This window comes from Strix aluco, chromosome W (genome assembly GCF_031877795.1).
Source record: "Strix aluco isolate bStrAlu1 chromosome W, bStrAlu1.hap1, whole genome shotgun sequence".
Lineage (NCBI taxonomy): Eukaryota > Metazoa > Chordata > Aves > Strigiformes > Strigidae > Strix > Strix aluco.
Window position 1 is genome coordinate 43,562,651 of NC_133970.1, and position 13,539 is coordinate 43,576,189.

Here is a 13,539-nt window from a genome sequence, read left to right on the forward strand (position 1 = left end):
TGTGTGATGAACTGACTGCAACCCCCATTCCCTGTCCCACTGTTGTCCAAAAAGCGGATTCATGCCCAGCGTGCAATGAACCAATATGAACACGCTCAGGAGAGATATTGCATTTATTCAGGCCTGGGTGCTTGGTGGACTTTTCCACAAATCAAGCACACCAACAGCAGGTTTTCATGCTCCTTTTATACACAAAAATCAGAGGTTAGTACCTTTCCAATCATGCCTATTAGTTAGATAGATAGATTGGATTAGATAATTAGATAGATTGGTTAGTGATTATCATATAATTATAATAGGGCTTACCTAATGCTTCTACTATGTATGCTCAGGGGAAGGGTCTTAACCTGGGCAGGGGTCTCTTTCACCTGTGGGTGGTTTTTTTAATATTCTAATGAAGTTAGTTCACTTTAGGACACTCAAAAGTTAGTTTCACTGCCAAGCTAAGTAATCGAATAGTCACTTTGCCAGCTTGTCAAATAATTCATCCTCATCACAGTCCCAGACATTGTCCTTAAGGTCCAGGGCGTTCTACCTATTTTCTAGGGTTTGGAAACCAAAGCTTGTTCTTCTTGCTCAACCAAGCTTCAAGACCTCGCAGTTGTTCCCATATGGTAACTATGGCTACTAGCATAATCATTAACCATGGCTACTAGCAAATGTGAAGTATACTATATCACCCCTGCACTGCTGTGGGGGAGGAGGTAGAGAAAATCGGGAGTAAAGTTAAGCCCAGTGTGCTGGGTTTGTGTGGCGGGTTTTTTGGTAGTGGGTGAGGGCCCTACAGCAGTGCCCCCCTATGAGAAGCTTCTCGAAGCTCCCTCAGCTCCAAGTAGGACCCACCTCTGGCCAAGGCCGAGTCAATTAGCGATGGTGGCTGTGCCTCTGCAATAATGTATTTAAGAAGGGGAACCTGAAAGGGAATGGAGACTTGTGAGGAGGGGTTACAAGAAGGACACCTATACAAACACCAAGGCCAGTGAAAGGAAGGAGGAGGAAGAGGGGAAGGTGCACTGGAGCAGAGTCCTCCTGTATCCCATGGTGAGTCAGCAGGGCCGCCCCCCTGCCACCCATGGAGATCACCAGAGGAGCAGAACGACCTGCGGCCTGTGGAGGACCCCACACTGGATCAGGTGGGTGCGTATAAAGGAGGCTGGGACTCTGAGGGGAGAAGCAGTCCCCACTGTTGTAGTTCAGCGCTGGGAGGACTGCAACACGTGGGTGTGACAATTCAGGCACGGAGTCTCCATGAAGTGCAAAAGGAAAGACCCTTTATTATTACAATAGTACATATTTATGCAGAGCAGAGCCGTCCTGTCTTCACAGGGCTCCCTCCTCCAGCTGCATCTTGTGTTATTCGGGCAGCCTTATCAGCTTCGACCTCCACACTATCCACCCTATGACTCATAGTTTTGTCTTGCAAGTGTTTGAGGCATTTCTTCGATCAGCCTCAACTTTTGCTTTCTCAGGCTGTTTTTCTTAGCTTCTCGCAGGCCTGGTTTCTCGTCTCTCACATCAGTGGGGGGAAGGTGTTTTAAGATTCAGTTTTTATTTCTTGTTACTCTACTCTGATTTGATTGGTAATAAATTAAATTAATTTCCCTGAGTCGAGTCTGTTTTGCCCGTGATGGTAATGCTGAGTGATCTCCCTGTCCTTATCTAGACCCACAAGCCTTTCATTATATTCTCTCGCCACTGTCCAGCTGAGGAGAGGAGTGATAGAGCAGCTTTGGTGGGCACCTGCCATCCAGCCAGGGTCAACCTACCACAGGAGCTGAGTTGTTCATATGCTCTGTATATCAAGAATTTTAATTGGCTTGAAACAATGAGTATTTGGTAGTAAAGATACACATGCCTAAAAGAGTTGGCTAATTGTGTGTTTGAATGGAATGAGAGTAAATAAATGTTCTAGCATGGGCTATCCCACTGAAGGAAATACAGCAGAAAAGCAAGGGTCTGGGTTTTGCAGCTTTATAGGAAATCTTACCCAGAAAAATAATCATACTGACTTCAATCGTGGTAGCAAGACATGTAACTGCATTACTCTTAAAGGAGTAACAGAATCAAATCCAAAGTGTATACATGCTGGTTTTTACCTAAAGAGGCATTGTCCAAAGCATCCACAACAGGAAAAATCCCACTTACTAGAAAAAAAACTGAGGTTGCTTTATTCCTAAATTAAGATATAAGTGCATCAGTCAGCAGTCTCAGACCTGAGACACTGCGTTCTTGCAGGATTCAGATGGTTTAGAGGAGCTATGCTGATCACTGGCCATGGTTATGTCTCCACAGGGTAGATCCTGCATTAAAACTTACAGTGGATCATACACAGAATATATCAAGATTTGAGTTCATGTAAATGTGTTACGGATACTCTCAAATAAACAACCAACCACCAAAAATAAATTATTAATACAGTTAACTAGCTCTCCGTAAATTACAGGTTCGAATGTCTGTGAGAGGAGAACAGAACAACTTTCTAGGGTTTAACGGCAACCCAAAACGCAGAACAAAGAACTCTATGGGGTTTAACGGCAACCCAAAACACAGAACAAAGCCCCACTCCCCAGGGTTTAACAGCAACTCAAAATGCTTTATCACTCACCTGACAAGTGAGGGCTCTCAACCTCGAGCACCTGCTCAGGGCAGCTTCCCAACCCAAGGCACCTCGAGGAGTTTCCTTGGGCAGCATCCTGACCCAAGGGGAGAGTCCTCGACCGCAGCGTGCAGCTCCAGGAGACGAGCTCCAAATGGCTCCCCCAGGGGACTCCATTTATACCCAGGCCGAATCTGACCTGTAGTCAATAGCGGCTCCCATTGGTCAAAGGCCCCAACTACCGCGAGGCCCTGAGAACAAAGGCAGTCAGGAGCTGCTGCACTTCAGCAGCCAAGAAGCTCTGTTTTCATTGGGCGGATGCACCTGCCACAAAATGATACATGGGTTGAACAAAATGGATGTTTTTATAATCCCTAACATGGTAAGAATTTCTTAATGTTAGGGGAGTACCATAGCACCAAATGCAGTTTGAACAGAGCTATATTAAGCCAAATGGCACTGTAATATGGACCAAATGACTTCCCTGATGTGCTGTTGTGGAGGTGTTGGGCAAGGCTGGCTAAGGACTTGAGTGTTGCTACACCAGAAAGGTTTTTCCCACCAGGAGCAGAGATGGACATTTCTGGACTGCTGCTCTGGGTTCTGTGGGAGTGACATGAGGGTGCCTGGTGCGAGGGGAGAAGCCCAGCACTTGGCAGTGGCTGCCCCTCTTGCTCTTGCCTCTCCCTTCACACTGCCTGGCTGCACGTACAGACCAAAGAGGCAAAAGTTCCATGGTTACTCTGCTGGACGTGTGTTGCAACAGTTAGCTGTCTACTCTGCCTGTAGCTGGGGCTGATCCTTCTCACTGTTGCTATAGGTGTGTGAAATGGATGATAAGTGCACATAGCATTTCACAGAGCCCATTCTCTAACCAGTGCAGCATAAGCCCCTTCTGCTGGAGAAAGACAGTGGCCCTGTCCTGAAGGGAAGTTGCTACAAAACCTCTGAAATTATTATAATTTATATAGGTATAGGATGCATTTGCTTAAGAATCCTGTGTGATTTTGTACAAGTAGATGACCTTATAGTAGACACAAGTAATCATACAAACATCTGTATCTGCAGGTTCGTTAGTCTTACAGGGTGCGATTTTAATTATACAGTTCCTGTCACAGCCTATCAGTTGTTACGATCCAGTTACAAATTAATTCAAGATTGGCAGCCCACCTCTATTGGAATGGATCTGGCCCTAGTAAGGAAACTTTTGCATCATGAAAAATTAAAAGGATTAATGAAACAGATCAAAGAAAGTGGACAAAGCCCTTTAATTACTGTCCAACATGACACAGAAAGGATACATCAAATAATGGAACGAGTGAAGTCAGATGGAGAACACCATTGGTGGGATGTGTTTACAGGCTATTCTCTGTCAATTACCAAAATCTTAAATATTCTGACTCACCCGATGTTGATGCTACTAATAATCACGACAGTATTGATGATAGTAAATCTTATCTTTTGGTATAAATTAAGGAAGCTTACAGAGCAAATGTGGGTCTTATGAACAATAATGAAATATAATAAAACCCTTTTGACTGCAAAAGAATTTGCTTAGGCAATAGAAAAGGGAGGAAATGAAGGGAAGTTGCTACAAGTATACTTGAAATTGCTAATGTACAGGGACCTGTAATATAAGCCATTTAGTTTTAACGTTAGACATCACTTGTATTTTACTAGCTTTTATTTTTCTTGTATTTTTCCTGTATTTTACTGTAATGTATATAATTTCATTTATACTTTTTCCTAACTACCCTCTGTAGTTATTACCCACTTGTAAGATGTTTTGAAACCTTTAACTCCTTGCCTAGTAAAGATAAGACAGACCTTGGACAGTCTGAAAAACTCCCTGAGTACATCCCTAATAGCAGGAACCTAAAGAAAACAAGTGCCTAAGTAGACGCCAGTGTCGAGATAAGTGCTGAGAGCTGGAACAAACAGGAGCTGAAGGACGGATGAAGTAACTCTATGACCATGTATGGACACGAGAAACCTAAAGTTCACTAAGGGACAGTGTGAGAAAGGCTGTGTGGACCCCTAAGGAGGGGAGAAGACCCTCACTCTATTTTTACTATGCATGCTCAGACTATGTAAATGAATTCTGAGAACCCATTAGCATAAGACTGCCTTTTCTAAGAAATCTAATGCATATGTATGCTTTTTGTGTATATTAGTCAGAGTGTTTTGTTAGTAAGTGTGGCACTTGTGGTGGAGCGATCCCCAGTGCTGCCCAGCGCTGCGAATAAAGAATACCTGCTTAACACTTATACTCAATTCTGACTGTTGAGTGAACCTCTTTGTTTCAGTCCCTGTGGAAGGTTTAAAGGTTTATTTGTCTGCCTGGATCTCAGTCAGACAGATGCTTGTTTGCTAGCTGGAAAAATATTGTCTGTAAATCTCTGCATGAAGGATATTGTGAAGAAAATAACCTGCTACCATTCTCTCCTATACCAGTATGTGAGAGACTGAAATGTCCTATGACTGTCTCAAAGCTTGCTTGTGTCTGTGCAAACCTCCAAGAGAAGCTGCTGCGGCCTGTGAATTGGCCTGGGGGATGTCACCCAGAGAAGCGGGAGTGTATTGAAGGATGCACCCCCCACTTTTTTGCCGTTGCATTGCCTGGACTCTTTAGACAAGCCTCAAAGGGGCAGAGGTGTGCTGAGTTGCCCCATCCTGTAGCCATTTGTGGATCTATTGTGTAGGCCAGACCCCATGCATGCATGGCTAATGAACTGACAAGAGGCAAAGGTTCCTGCCCTGAAGCCAGATGCGACAAAACCTGTTGGACCAGAGAAAAAAAAACTAAAGGCGAGCAGATATGCTAATCAGCGGATACGATGAACTTAAAAAGGCAGCAGAAAAGTTTGTTCTGTGCATCTACCATTGAAGCCAGATCCATGTGCACCCACCACCGAAGAACTGAAGACTGAGGACCAACAGGACGCCGCTGGATCCATGGTGGTGACTATTCTTGCAGCCCTATCCCACATCCTTGCTTTATTTCTGTCTTTTCCTTCTATTCTGTCCTATCGCTACCCCTCTTCACTTCTTTAATAATAAAAACCTGTTTTGGGTATACGGCATTTGACCTCGTTTGTGTCTTAATCTCGCTCTTGGGATCGTATCGAAACCTCCCCCGACATTGGATTGGGACACAGTATTTCAATGAGTAATGCTTCCTTGGTTTGTCTTGTGTTCAATGCTACATTCCTTTATGCTATGTGCATACCTGTTGTTTAGTATAATTTGTTTTTATTTTGTTCTTTCTAGGAGAGGCTGTGCAGAAATCGGGACCAATCTGGCTTCCTCTGAAGTGTGAGAAAATACTGGCCTTGAACCAGCAAAGCACTTACAGTCCAATTGTGACCAAACGGGATGAAAGAACTTATTAACATAAATGTGATGTAGATAAGCAGACACTCCTTTATTAACGTCCAGGTCCATAGGGTAGTCGTCTCACCAACAACGCACACCTGACTCGTGTAACATGCTGATTATATAGGATACAGTAATACATAATAAACAAGTTCTCATACATAAACATGATAATTCCTGTAACTCATTTTCTTATTCCTACCTCTTTTGGGTCATGTGCACTTGAGTCCTCAATTGAGTTGGGGGGCTGCTTTTGTGACCACCACGGACTACCAACTCAAAAGAAAAACCCTCCAGTGTCCTTGACTCAAGGACTTTGGCTCACATTGCAATTTTATCATGCTTCGAGGCCCTTTCACAATGTGTCTTTTAGAACATCCTGGTCTACAGGGCAATAAATCGTCCTTACCTGAACAGCCTAACAATAGTGCCTGGTCATGAGTCTTATTCTTTGAATAGAAATCTGGTTAATGATTATTACCGGCCTACGTGGCCTTAGCCTGGGACTTTACAAAGGACTTTGTAGCAGCATGACTGGTTGTATGGTTACTCTAAATCATTCCTTATTTAAATCCAAATCACCAAAAATCATTAAAATCAGCTCAAATTACGAACAAATCAGTAACACAATAATGCACCTATAAAATTCAATGCCAAGACTCCCACTCACTTCAGCAGTGTAGCCCAAAGCACTGGGATTGCTCAATTGCCTAAAGTTATGTCTGTGCCTGAGTGTTTTGCTGTTTGGAGCCCTAAGCAATAAAAGCAGGTCTGGAAAACAGTATTTCCATGGAGAAGGCTGCTAAATATTGATCATCAAATATTTTCTCTATCAAAGCTAAAAATTAGAATGGCAATGACCTTTTGTGCCCAGGCAGCATTGGTACTTAACACAAAGACTCAGCCTTTTTGACCCACCTTGGGCAACGTTCCGAGTTGCAATGGTGGTGTTTAATGGTTTTGATATCTAGAAGAAATGAATTGTGGGATATTTCAGGAACTGAATGGAAATGGGAACTGCAAAATTCTTTCCTGAACCTGAAATTCAAAGTAATTGTCTACTTCTCATATACGCTTACTATAACAAATTTTAATTTTGGACAGTGATATAATTATTGTATATAACTGTAGTACCTCCTACTCCATATCTGATAAATGACTGTAGCTACCACTCGAAGTGTGGCCCTTGACTCCTGAGCTGTTGAAAACTGTGCCTGTAAAATCTGAGACTAACAAAAAGTAGTGCTTTAAAGAAAGTGCAGGATGTTCTGATAGTCATCAGATCCCTTTCAGCAACTGTTCCATTTTGCATTCTGCCCACAGAAAATATGTCTTTATAAAAAGGGAGTGAAAAAGAACAGCATAAACAAATATGTCTAATCCCTAATAAAAGGACTGCCAAAAAAAAAAAAATCTACCAATAAAAGTAAAGGAAAAAAGTTGCAGGTTTGATGACATCATTTGCTTGCATAACAAGAACACTACAAATCTGCATGTATACTTTGCCTTTTTAATGGAAATGCTGAACTGCAGCCCTTGGAAATATAATTTCATATGAGTAAGTGATATACCCTGCTGTGCTGTGCCAGGCAGGAACTGTGGCTTTGGGTCCTAGCTGTATTTCTGTTTTGCTGTCTGACCTTGGGTAGGGTGCTAAACTTTCCACTGAAGTGAAAACCGTTCTCAGCTGTCCCAGGCTGTAGTCTGTCTGTCTTTGCTATGGTTGGCATTTCTTGGTGCTCAGGTAGCAGTTTCTTGAAGCATCTGCTCAGAGCAAGAGATGCCAGGTATACAATGCTACGCTGTAAGAGTGCATTCACTTCCATCAGCTTTTGTACTTTAAAAGACTGAACATAGCCCATTAAGATCAAATTCAGTTGACTTTTGATGTTGTTTCATTCTGTTTGGAGTCACAAGATGCAAACAGTATGTTACTAATACAGTGAGGCAAGTACTATACTGTACTAATACAGTGTTTACAACTTACTGTGTAAATTGATAAAATATCACCTTGGTCTAGAACAGTGGTTTTCAACCTGTTCTTCACAGACTCCTGGGGAACACGTGTCAATTCCGAAAGCTCTGCAAAAGCAAGCCTTCTGTTGCGGACTCTATATTAGTGCTCAGGAGATAATACTGAGTAGTAGCAGGTGTTTTCACAAGAGAACTTCATGCTGCATATACGAGAAGTACTGCCTTTCCCAGATGCCTGCCTAGCAAATCTACAGACTTTGTAACAATAAATCTATGTTGGTGAACTTTTTTGATGTTGTGTATGTGGATACCTTATAAAACAAAATGAATTCTACAACATCAAATGTATTTTTATGGAATGTTTAGGGAAGTAAAGACAAAAGCAAAGCATTTAAGAGGAGAGGCAGTGGGGTTTACTGCACTAGCTCTTCTGGATTTGCTTCCTTTCTATCTCCTTGTCTGTTAAGGGGATAACACAGCTCAGGGGAACTCAAGGGACTTCCTCATCACAGGGGCTGCATTCTTAAAGGCAAAGAAATCCCTGTGCATAAATTATGTGTGCTCATATACTGTTCATCCCACACTCCCCATGACATATGTAATCACCCAGCAGGACTCAGCGTGTGTCTCAACTGAACATGAGCCACCCTTATTTAAATCAACACGTTCAGTCACTTTGCATTGTTTCAGTATTGACGCTCACCCCATTGTACTGCATGACAGTGAACAGCTGACAGAATAAATCAGGGATCCTGGACATGACAAGAACTCACTTGAACTTACTTGACTTGAACTATTATATCTTGTTGGTGCGGGAGGAGAGTAGACTTTCTCTAGTAAAGTAATCATATCCTCACTAATTTTTCTTTGTCCTATTCAGAGCATGCTGTTGTGTGTGCATGGAGTAAGGGGATTTGTGAGGGAGGAAATAACTTTTCCTTCTTGAAAATTATTCTAGGAAACCGCAATATGAATCTTTATTTGGCAGAGAAGTATTTGTCCTGTGAAATATGTTAATAGAAAAAAATCTTGTATAAACTGAATTGGAGGGAGAGTGAGAAAGGTCCAGTGCTTTATTCCTGAACCTGATCATTATTTTGCATGGGAGAGACTGGGGAAATGTAAACTTTAATGACTGTGTTTCTGCAAATTATCACAGGGGCATTAACTTTGCATGCTAATCAGAAAATAATAATGATAATCTACTGCAACGGGATCACAAAACAGGACAAATTTCTCAAGTTTGCATACTCCAGCTCTTCATGTATGCATTGGAAATCTGATTCAATCAACCGTGTGTGTGTGGAAGTATTCAAAACCTAAAGGCACATGAGGTCTTTGCTCATATAAACTTCCCTGTGCCAGAATGGAGGTTATTGGGAAACTTAGTGAGATAGACCATCAGGCATTTCTGCCTGATGCCATTTCTGCATCTTCAACTGGCAGATATCAGATAAATGAAAGGGATGCTAATGAATGCTACTCAGATAGTATTATGGTAGATGAAAAAAATAGTATAAGCACATTTCAAATTGATTTGTATTTTCCCACACTGTTTTGCTCTATTTTAAGTAAAGCTATTACAATATAAATAGTGGCAACAATTTATACTTACTTTAGGTCATGAGGTGTCTTCAGTGTGCTAGGCCTTGGGCAAACCAAGACCTTACAGTAATATAAAATATATTTCAGTTTAGGCACTGCATTTCTTACAAGTCCATTCAGAGTCATTGCACATTTAGTTTCTTGTGCTGTTATTGTCCAGTTAAAACAGCTTTTCTTTTAATGGAAGCTCCTGTGAATTCTGAATGAATTTAATAATAATGTAAGCAGAAATATCATTTTCCCACCCTGATTCCCAGTGAATTGTTAAATAATGCATAGCATTAATTCTCCCATAGAAATTTCTTACTGAGGTTCAGAGACTGCTGGACTTAGATCCCAAATGTTTGAAAGCTGCTGGTACTCATATGTTTTATATATAAAACTTTGGCATTGATTCTTCCCTTTGTTTCTAAGCTTTGTATGCTCATGGTTTTATATAAAAAACCAACTCAATAGGTTTTTCCTTTACTAATCTTATCAACACATATGAATGTTTGACATACGATATTTAAGTTTGAGTCACATAAGTGCCTGCATTTTCTACAAATAAGATGCAGTGTCAAAGTACTTTGACACAAGATCAGTCCTCATTTATCTGAAGTGAGTCACAACTGTGCAAGAGTGATTTTAGTTTACTAGAGATAAATTAGCCATGCCATCCTGAGAAATCCATCCCTACTTTTGAAAAATTGATTGTTTAACTTCATCCAGAGTGACAGAAGTATTGTAGCTTTGATAACAGTCATGCACAGAAAACATCACCTGTTACCTTGTCTAAAATTTCTAGGGGTAAAGGCAATATTCATTAAATACATTATATCAAGGTAACAAAGAGAGTTTACAGTTTCAGGGTTCTGATTTTCTTTCAGACACTTATTTGTCCAATACCTTTGCTTTTTATTATTTTTTTTTTTTGTCTTGAGGAATTCAGGTTTTATCATAGGATATCAGCTTGGTACTGCAGTGAGGAGAACAATAGACTTTTAGTGAGTTTTCTACTGGCTAGCCTTCACCAGCTTCAGTGAAATTATGCTTACACACACTGAAAATTTGGCTCAGTGCTTCGATGTGTGATAAAAGTTATCTACCTGATCCTACTTTTTCAGATAGAGACATCCTGTGCATATCTTGGCTTTCTTCTTCCATTCCATTTAAGTCAGAGGGGGCCTTCAGATAAGGAAAGCCTAGCAAATATGAATAGTGGAAAGCATTAAACTGATATGACTTTAGCAGGAGGCTGCCTTAAAAAGGAGTACTTGGAAATTTTTTCATAATGGCATAAGGATTGAACAGTGAAAAAAAAGTGGCACACTCATCCCAGAATAGATACTGAGGTCTTTAGTTGTAACTGTTTTATTTGCCCAACTGTTGTAAGCTTGTTTTGGAAAAATATAATTTCACTTTTATGCCATTTTATGAAAAAATACAAAACAATTGTCTTCTGGAAAAAGCATCTTTCCCCAAGTGTAGTGCCGCATGTCAGTGGCAGGGAGCACTCTCTAGATGGCAAGTCTGCCTAAAAGCTTCTTGTGTCCATGTGTCTGTGCCCCAGCTGTCTAACAGCTTGTTTTTCTAGTGCACACCCAAGTTTTCAAGAATTTGCCAGCATTTTCCATTTAGGCTTGATATTTAAAATTGAACAAAGACATCTTCCTTTTTTTTTTTTTTCCCTTAATAGCCAGAGGTTGCAATTTCTTTCTCTGGAAAGTAGGAGTCCTTACTTGCAACTGGTGTGGAGTTGGGAGGCATGTGCCCTACACTCTCCTGCTACACGTTAGGGAACATATTTTGCTACATTACATTTCAGTGCAATTTATTTTGTAATTATGTGTTTGAGGTTTCTGTGGAGCTTCTTGAATTACTCATTTATAGCAATGCTACAGGGTGTAAATCATAATTCATTTTCCAGAATTTTTTTCCAATGAGGCAAAGCTTACATATTTACATATTTAAAGTAGTATTTTCAGATGCAAAAAAGGTCTGTTAGTAATGCAGTTCCATGCCCTAAGACTTTAAAAGATAATTTTTGTTTTGAATGATTCAGGTCTAATGGGAGTTCTTATTTTCTGCCATGTAATCTGAATCTCAGTATTGTCCTTCTGAGCCTAAATATAATTGTCTGCTATATAATACCAAATAACTGATTTTATGATAGGAAATTTGCGTCCTGGTGCTCAAAGCAAAGGGAAAAAACAGAAATATGTGCCGACGCGGAAGTCTCGGACACAACCTAGATGACCAATCTGATCAAGTTGATGCCACTTTATTAAAGGCTACACAGCAATTTATACTCTATCAGAAGCTTCACGCGCCGCTATCTTATTGCTAATAGGCTAAAGCTACTTGTTCACGCGCCCTTCTGCCCTCTATGATTGGTCCCAGTGTGGTGTCCACGCGCTGCTCTCCCCCCAGGTAGACCCCCTGTTTTCGACATTCCAACATCTTTATCTCTTGGCCAGGAATGTAGTTTCTCAGGCCGTCTCGGCCTTGTTTATGTCCTTGAACACAGCTGCAGTTGCTGTTACAGTGAGGCCCCTTGGTCTGGATCGCTCACAACATGTCCGTTGTTCTCCAGCGATGCCACAAATCCCCCTTTTTGTTTTTGAGCGATCCAGACCCCCCTGTGGTCCTGTGCTAAAAACATTGCACCGACAGTCCTCTTCAGGGCCCTTTTCAGAAGGCCTATAAGGCAAGGCAACGTTAAGAGCACAGTCACTACAATCAAAAGGACTACTCCGACAGTTTTGACTAATGTTATCAACCCACCAGATAATCCCCAACCTTTAAACATCCTTGTCAGCCAGTCCAAGCCATCATCTTCTGTTAAGCGTTTGACTCCATCCTTCAATTGCTGAATGCTTTTAAAAATAGATTCTGAATGATCAGATAGATTCATACAACACATTCCTCCAAATTCAGCACAGCCATGTCCTTGCGCTAGAAGCAAAAGTCAATCGCAGCTCTATTTTATAATGTAGCATCTCTAACACTATCAGCATCAGTTAAAAGACCACTTAAAGCCAAAGAAGTAGCATTAGTTTGTTTGCTAAGCCAAAACTGCAGTGGGTTCAGCCATGTATCCACAGGTATTTCTACCAAGCATGTAGGGAATGGATTTTCAGGGCTTGCGGTGGTATTTGGTTGTGAGACCACCCATCCTTCACCCTGAGGCAGGTTCCAATACAGGCCGAACACACCGAGCAGGAACCCAGCGAGAGCCGGCATCTGTGAAAACACAAACATAACCCCTGCTCCAAGTTAATATCTCATTCGGTTTCCATTTCATCTTTCTTAACTTCCTTTTCCAGGGTCGCACCCATCGACTCGGAACCCATCTAGTGCCGGTATCGGTAATAACGCAGGCATAGCCTCGACCCGTCATTGTTAGTTCCACAGGTCCTTTCCACTCTCCTATAGCAACATCTTTGTACTGAGCAAAAGCACTATCTCCACACTGGCTTATACTGGATTTCAGACCCATACTTATGTATTACTACTGGTGGTTCCTCCCTATCACCTGTGAGCCGTAAGTAATTTAACACATACACCGGTTTTGCAAGTGGTTCTGCAGCAGCCAAGACCTCTCCCCCTTTTTGTTTTTGCAAAAGCGCCTTTAAAGTTTTGATGCGCTCTCTCCACTATGGCTTGCCCCGTGGGGGAATGTGGTATAGCTGTGATGTGACGTATACCCCAGAGTTGACAAAAGAGAGCAAATTTTTTGAGAGGTATAGGCTGATCCATTATCAGTTTCACGGGTCAATTGAACTAATTTCCCATATTCCCTGGCACATTCCGCCCTACCGCGACGGTAACTTCTCACAGCTTAGTACTTTTTCACAGTTCAGTGTTGCAGCTGTCTGCTGTTTTTGCCTGCTACCTTGGCACAACTCAGCAGTTTCTTATCTATCTTCCAAGGCCTGTTCTTCATCAACCCTAGCTATTGCTTAGAGGCTGTGTAAGGCTGACAGGCCAATGCCTCCCACATCTCC

General features: G+C 41.6%; 1 long non-coding RNA gene across 1 annotated transcript; it reads left to right on the forward strand.

Moving 5' to 3' along the window:
- The first annotated feature begins 715 nt into the window (after positions 1-715).
- On the forward strand, positions 716-6,137 carry LOC141917807 (uncharacterized). The gene is made up of 2 exons (XR_012621471.1): positions 716-1,133; positions 5,867-6,137. It is a non-coding gene; the product is annotated as an uncharacterized LOC141917807 (long non-coding RNA).
- Positions 6,138-13,539: the final 7,402 nt, after the last annotated feature.